Source organism: Aplysia californica, unplaced genomic scaffold (assembly GCF_000002075.1).
Source record: "Aplysia californica isolate F4 #8 unplaced genomic scaffold, AplCal3.0 scaffold00563, whole genome shotgun sequence".
Classification (NCBI taxonomy): domain Eukaryota; kingdom Metazoa; phylum Mollusca; class Gastropoda; order Aplysiida; family Aplysiidae; genus Aplysia; species Aplysia californica.
Window position 1 is genome coordinate 328,167 of NW_004797833.1, and position 7,996 is coordinate 336,162.

Here is a 7,996-nt window from a genome sequence, read left to right on the forward strand (position 1 = left end):
CCCCCCCCATCAACACAATTTAGATCATTTCCGAGGCCGTCTTTTTTAAACCCTGTCTTTTAGGACCCCTCCGAGCTGAAAAGGATAATGCTATACCATCCCAGCAAAAAGACTGAGCTACTGGATAAAAAAACCCTGCCCGCTCTGGGATCGAACTCTATCTTCAAGGCTTGAAGCCCTTCTGCGTCGCGTCTTTGCTTCAATGACGTGACCAGGAATTCCCCGCGGCCCACGAGGGGCTAAAAATAGTAACAGGGGAATCTCTGTTGGCCTACTTGCAAAAATGGAATTTTTGACATTGTAGACCACCAGGTACCATTTGGTATTTCCCATTTGATACGTCTAGACCCCGAGCCAACGGTGAGGACCCATTTCTCTTTTCTCAAACTGGATTATGGATTTCACAAACACAGGCAGTCTCCTGGCTTCTGCTGATTTATTCATTACCATTTTTGCTTTGCTCGACGCATTTTTGTTGGATAACCAAATTGAAGCTTGTTGGATGAGAAGGTAAGGACTTTAACATTTAGAAAAAAGATTTAGTAAGAGTTTTATGCCGCTTGCAACTCAATAAGGTCATATAAATGCCGATATTAGAGACATGGTACAAGAGAGTAACACATACAAAAGAAGGAGGAGGACGGATCAGGACGATAGATGTTTGATAGGAAAGAAGGCGCAAACTACACCAGAGCACCCGCTAAACACCCGAATCAAGGACTTTAAACATAATAGTTTTGGACTAAAGTTTGATCAGCCTAATGATTCAACACAGTCAAGCCTGCTCTAACGGCCACCTTTCCAAGACAGTTACCTGTAGAAACAACCTTTCTTATTTCCATCCTGATGTTTTAATTCGTTTCTATAGTTTCTATATTATTATTACATGTAAAATGACATTGTCAAAGACATCCATCTGTCTAAGATGACCCCTTTTCTCATCGACTATGAGTGGCCGTCTTGCACAGTTTCGCTGTACTTGATAAAACGGTTCCACTGAGAAAAGTATAACAATAAGGTAAGAGATGTCACATATTTCTTGTTTGAAATGTCGAGTACTGGTTTTTTACATTATTTTTTTTTACAAAATTAAGGGAAGATTTGCTGGTGTATTAATACTTCATAACAATTATAGCCACCAGTTGAAGATTTTACAGTCACCAGTCACAAATGGAGATATTCACAGATTGATGAAAGGAGCTGGCAGGTATAGTTAAAGTAAGAGTTATACGGTTTATTAAACGAAGTAAGAGTTATACGGTTTATTAAACGAAGTAAGAGTTATACGGTTTATTAAACGAAGTAAGAGTTATACGGTGAAATGGAACTTGCAATACTGGTAGGTCATATTCGTTGTAAGTGCCGAGCGTTAGAGATGTTACTTGAGGGTGATAATTATACGAAGACAAGAGAAAGGAAAGATACGGATGACAGAACTGTTGTTTAATAGGAAGGAAGGAAGGAAGGCTGGAAGGAAGGAAGGGAGGAAGGAAGGAAGAAAGGAAGGAAGGGAGGAAGGAAGGAAGAAAGGAAGGAAGGGAGGAAGGAAGGAAGAAAGGAAGGAAGGGAGGAAGGAATAAAGGAAGGAAGGGAGGAAGGAAGGAAGGAAGGAAGGAAGGGGGGAAGGAAGGAAGGGAGAAAGGAAGGGAGGAAGGGAAGAATGAATGAAGGAAGGAAGGAAGGAAGGAAGGAGTGAACCCTAGGCTATCTGATACTCAGAAGAAACATAATATCTAATACTCAGATAGCCTAGAGTGATCCCCATCAGCAGAGCACCCACCTCTGATAAGGGTGTATAAGACTGTCGGTAGTCTAGTCACTAGTGGTTAGGCTACCGGACTCGTAATCGTGAGGTTGTGGGTTCAGGGGCTTGGGAGTTGGAGCGTCGGGTCCCACTTGTGTCTTTGGAAAGGCACTTTACACGAATGTTCCTCACTTCATAGACTTGTGAATGGGTTCCTGGCCATAGACAGCGAAATATCTTGTCAGTTAGTATCTATGTGTTTTAGAGACTGTAAAATGGCCGCTTGCTTTTCAGGAAGTTGAGAAAGTTTTTAAAAGTTTTAGAAGAGGTTTTACGGCGCTCGCAACTGCATAAGGTCATATGAGCGCCAGAAGATTAGAGGTGTTACAAGAGAGTAACAAACATAAAAAAGAAGAAGGGGAGATAAGGACGATCGATATTTGATAGGAATGAAGAAGCAAACCACACCAGAGCACCCGTCAACCACCCACGAGAAAGTTTACAGAATGCTATCAAGTCAATTGGGGGTAATACATAAGTGTAAAACGCATAGAGCTTACTGTTGAGATGGGATTTGCCGGTTATTTTACTTGCAGGCTTTTTACACCCCCCCCCCCCTCTCAAATTCGACACGAGCTGGATAATTTTGGAAGCAGGCTTCCGAACGTAATATTTTGAAACGGCTGCAGAACGTGGGGAATACAGTTGGAGGACCAAGAAAAGGATGATCAGCGGAGTCAAAGAAACAAATTTACTCTTTGCATAGCAGTCTGTCAAAATCATTATTTTTGAGAAATACTGAAAATTTCAAAGAGAAGTTAAAGTGCTCCCTTTCAATGAGGGAAAACTGTTATAATTATAACTAGAAAGGAAGCCTGTCCGTTTAATTTATCAGTCTAGCTTTATCTACCGATTAGTCTATCTGTCTGTCTGTCTGTCTGTCTGTCTGTCTGTCTGTCTGTCTGTCTGTCTGTCTGTCTGTCTATCCGTCTGTCTGTCTGTCTGTCTGTCTGTCTGTCTGTCTGTCTGTCCGTTTGTCTGTCTGTCTGTCAGTCTGTCTGTCTGTCTGTCTGTCTGTCTGTCTGTCTGTCTGTCTGTCTGTCTGTCAAAAGACAAGGAAGAGACACGCTGACATTATGTGGTTCATGACTCTTCCAAGAACCCAGCGGCACTTCAAACTTTGAGAAGAGAGAAGCACATCGACACAATAATAAATTTTTAGTTTCTGATTTTTGGGAAGTATAGTTGGAAATGTACCACAGTATGGCCCTTGGTCTGCTGGTGAATACAATATTATGAATCCTTTTTATTAGTTTAAATAAGAGTTTTACGTCATTTGCAACCCAATTAGGTCATTCATATAGGTGCTAAAGATCAGAGGTGTAACAAGAGGGTAACATATTAATATGTTAATATGGAAAATTAAACTTTGAGTACAGAGAAGCACATTGACACAATAACTGCTATAATATGGAAAATTAAACTTTGAGTATTTAAAGAGAAGAACATCGACACAATAACGGTCATTTTATTGCACATCAAGATTTGAGTAAAGAGAAGCACATCGACAAAATAACGGTCGTATATGAAGCACATCGACAAAATAACGGTCGTATATGAAGCACATCGACAAAATAACGGTCGTATATGACGCACATCGACAAAATAACGGTCGTATATGAAGCACATCGACAAAATAACGGTCGTATATGAAGCGCATCGACAAAATAACGGTCGTATATGAAGCACATCGACAAAATAACGGTCGTATATGACGCACATCGACAAAATAACGGTCGTATATGACGCACATCGACAAAATAACGGTCGTATATGAAGCACATCAACAAAATAACGGTCGTATATGAAGCACATCGACAAAATAACGGTCGTATATGAAGCACATCGACAAGATAACGGTCGTATATGAAGCACATCGACAAAATAACGGTCGTATATGAAGAACATCGACAAAATAACGGTCGTATATGAAGCACATCGACAAAATAACGGTCGTATATGAAGCACATCGACAAAATAACGGTCGTATATGACGCACATCGACAAAAAAACGGTCGTATATGAAGCACATCGACAAAATAACGACAGTAAAGATTTAAAAACAGAAGGGGGAGAGAAAAAAAACAACTTTCTGACCACGTACAAAATCAAACAACAGCTATGAGTTTTCGTCTCATTTTTGAGAGCTCGGGTATTTCATTTGATTTCAACCTATCTCCGCGGGTGGTTGGTGGGTGCTCTGGTGTGGTTTGCTCTTTCTTTCTCATCAAACATCTGTCATCCTGATCTTTCCTCCTTCTTTTTTATGTTTGTTACTCTCTTGTAACACCTCTAATCCTCGGCACTCATATGACCTTATTGTGTTGCAAGTGCCGTAAAACTCTTACTAAAACTAAACTAAACCTGTCGCCTCCTTCTTTAGTCTGCAACATACACACAATAGTTGAACTACATGCGAGGCAGCGTTGTGACATCAGGCGGCGCACGTCAAAATAATGTTGTTGAAGATAGTGACATGTTTCTGCCAGTTTGGCAATTTTTATTGAATATTTTTGGCTTAACACCATTGTTGTGCAATTAAAAACACATTTCTGTGTGAATTTGACTGAAAAACGCTGATTAAAGGCACAAAAAACGTGAATTTTCCAAGGACTCTCAGGCTGCGGAAGTAACCAAACTTTGGTGGTGGTTTTCTCACTAATTTTACCGTTGAAACCAGGCGACTCTAACTTCCTTCAATTCCAAATATGTGATGCAGCGTGGTGGAATCAGGCTCTCGTCAAAATAATCAAAGTGAAGAAACTTGCATTTTTCCGCAGGTTTGTCAATTTTTATAAAAATTTTGTGTTTTGGCTCAACACCTTTCATGCCCATTAAAAAACACATTTCTGTGTGTATTTTTCTGAAAAACGTTGATAACAGGCACAAAAATGTACATTTTCAGTTACCTCGGACTCTTAAGCTAAGGAAATAACAAATCTTCAGCGGCCATTTTCTCACTAGTTTTACCTCTGAAAACAAGTGACCCCCACCTCCTTCATTCGCAAATATCTCGACTTGTATTCAAGATAATAAATGGATATTTTTTTCATTCTAATAAACACAAGTGAACAAGCTTTAAGATGATACCAATAACTCTACATGCCCCAAAAATTGACGAGAGCCTCATTCCACTGCGTTGTGACACATATCTCTACTTCTATTCAAGATAGATGAGTATTTTTTCCACAAAAAGGAAGGCAAATACACAGGTTTTAAGAGGATACCAATAACCCCATATGCCCCAAAATTGACGAGCGCCTGATTTCACCACGTCGTGACACATATAAGAACGTTGCGGACATACTATTATATGAGTGGAGGGTTAGCGGGTGTTCTGGTGAGCTTTGCTCCGTTTTTCCTATCAAACATTAAATACTGGCGTTATTTCTCCTTTTTCTGTATTTGTTACCCTTTGTGGGTGGTTAGCGGGTGCTCGGGTGTGGGTTGCTCCTTCTTTCCTATCAAACATCTATCGTCCTTTTTTCTCTCCCTTCTTTTTTGTGTATATTACTCTTTAGTAACACCTTTGATCTTCGGCACTTATATGACGTACTCAAGTGCCGTAAAACTCTTACTAAAATATGTTACCCTCTTGTTACACCTCTGATCTTCGGCACCTATATGAATGACCTAATTGGGTTGCAAATGACGTAAAACTCTTACTAAAACATGATACCCTCTTGTAACACCTCTGATCTTCGGCACTTATATGAATGACCTAATTGGGTTGCAAATGACGTAAAACTCTTACTAAAACATGATACCCTCTTGTAACACATCTGATCTTCGGCACTTATATGAATGACCTAATTGGGTTGCAAATGACGTAAAACTCTTACTAAAACATGATACCCTCTTGTAACACCTCTGGTCTTCGGCACTTATATGAATGACCTAATTGGGTTGCAAATGACGTAAAACTCTTACTAAAACATGATACCCTCTTGTAACACATCTGATCTTCGGCACTTATATGAATGACCTAATTGGGTTGCAAATGACGTAAAACTCTTACTAAAACATGATACCCTCTTGTAACACCTCTGATCTTCGGCACTTATATGAATGACCTAATTGTGTTGCAGAAGTCTTAAAACTCTTATTTAAACTAATACCAGCAGACCAAGGGCCATACTGTGGTACATTTCCAACTATACTACCCAAAAATTAGAAACTCAAAATTTGTATACATATTTCATAGTATGTGTGCTGTACACTGCTTTTTTTTAACGATCAGGCAAAACAACAACAACAAACAAATAGACAAACAAAAAGCCCCTAACAAAACAAGCAGTGACAAACACCCCCTCCCCATCAAAACAAAATCCTAATAATAATAGATAGCACTTGTATAGCGCAAATCCCCGCACAACAGCAAGTTCTAATGCGCTTCACAATCTATACTATTACCCCAGCAGATCTGAAAACATTCTAAAACAACCTCAACTTCCTGGGAAGCATACAGTGCAAGCGGCCATTTATAGGTGCTAAACACTAACATACTGACAAGTTTTTTCACTGTCTATTGCCAGGTACCCATTCCCACTTGGAAGAAGTGAAGAAAATTCGTGTAAAGTGTCTTTCCCAAGGACACAACGTCGGGCCTACGGCTCGAGCCCCCGAACCCGCAACCTCACGATTACGAGTCCGGTAACCTAACCACTAGGCCACCGACGCCACAAAACAAAATAATCCGATTGAAAGGTCTGTAGTAATGACGAAATTACGCTTCTTTTTTAAAAGTACATCCAAAACGATGTCAAGCGTTACTTCGGTGGCATACTGGTTAGGCTCTCGGACTCGCAACCGCAAGGTCGTGGGTTCGAGTCCCGCCAGGGGCCCGACGTTGTGTTCTTGGGAAAGGCACTTTACATGAATTTTCCTCACTTCACCCAAGTGGGAATGGGTACTCGGCTATAGATAGCGAAAGATCTTGTCAGTTTGTTAGTGTTTGAGCGCTTAGTCAGCTGCTTGCACTGTATGCTTCTCGGGAAGCTGAGAATGTTTCGGAGTGTTCTATGGTCTGCTGGGGTAATAACATAATGTAAAGCGCATAGAGCCTGCTGTTTAGCGGGGGTATGCGCTATACAAATGCTATTTATTATTCTATTAAGCGTTATTGAAAGACTTAAACTACGGTCTCAAAGAGTTAATCCGACCCAGGACTCGGACTCGCTCGCCCATGGTGTAAAATCTTTGTAACCACAAAAATTCACGCTTTGCTTGCTTCAACTTCAAGTAATGCTCTTACAGCTGTCAAAATATTAATGTTATGCTTAGTTAGTTCAGAGTACTTGGCTCCTAGCCAGGTCAATCGATTTACTTCTCCAGCAATTCTTAACTCTTTCGGGAAACAATAGACAGATATCATGTCCGACAAGCTAGTGACCACAGACAATTAAACTGTGGTGCATTTGAAACCACTTTAAACAAAATTTTAATTAGAAACACAAATTTGCATATCACTATATTATGACAATTCTGTTGTTGCGTGTCTTTTTACGCATCAGATACAGAACCCTGAAAGGAAAAATCCGTTTGAGAAGGAGGAATTTTTGTATCGATTTTCAAAAGCCCCCAAAACAGCGCAATCTCAATGGGTTAATCCAGCTTTGTGAGGTTCAGTAGGTAGCTGTTGGCAATGGATACTTTGTGCCTGCTTAGAGTTCGAAAGGTCATGGCCTTGACAACTGCAGGAACGACGACATGTTTGTGATATTTTTAGAACTAACGCTCTGACCAATGGCTCTGGCCAGAGACGGTAAATACCGGTATGATTGGCTCTGACCGCAGAGGGGCTGGTAAAAACCCACAACAACTTGGGTTTGAGAGAGAGAGAGAGAGAGAGAGAGAGAGAGAGAGAGAGAGAGAGAGAGAGTGAGAGTGAGGGAGAGAAAGATATATAAAAAGATAGAGACAGAGAGACAGAGAGAGAGAGGAGAGAGAGAGGAGAGAGAGTGAAGGATAGATAAAAAGATAGAGACAGAGAGACAGAGAGACAGAGAGAGAGACGGGAGAGAGAGAAAGAGAGAGAGAGAGAGAGAGAGAGAGAGAGAGAGGGAGATAAAAAAGATAGAGACAGAGAGACAGAGAGAGAGTGTGTGTGAGTGTGAGAGAAAGAGGTAGGTAGATAGATACGTAGATAGATAAAGAGAAAGACAGAGACACATGCTCACACACCCAGAGAGA

The 7,996-nt window shown here is 40.6% G+C and overlaps 1 long non-coding RNA gene across 1 annotated transcript in view; it reads left to right on the forward strand.

Annotated features, from left to right (window-relative positions):
- Positions 1 to 103: 103 nt before the first annotated feature.
- Positions 104 to 7,996, forward strand: part of LOC106012919 — a 21,443-nt gene continuing 13,550 nt past the window's right edge. The window contains exon 1 of the long non-coding RNA XR_001185194.2: positions 104 to 510. This is a non-coding gene — a long non-coding RNA (uncharacterized LOC106012919). The remainder of the gene's footprint in view (positions 511 to 7,996) is intronic.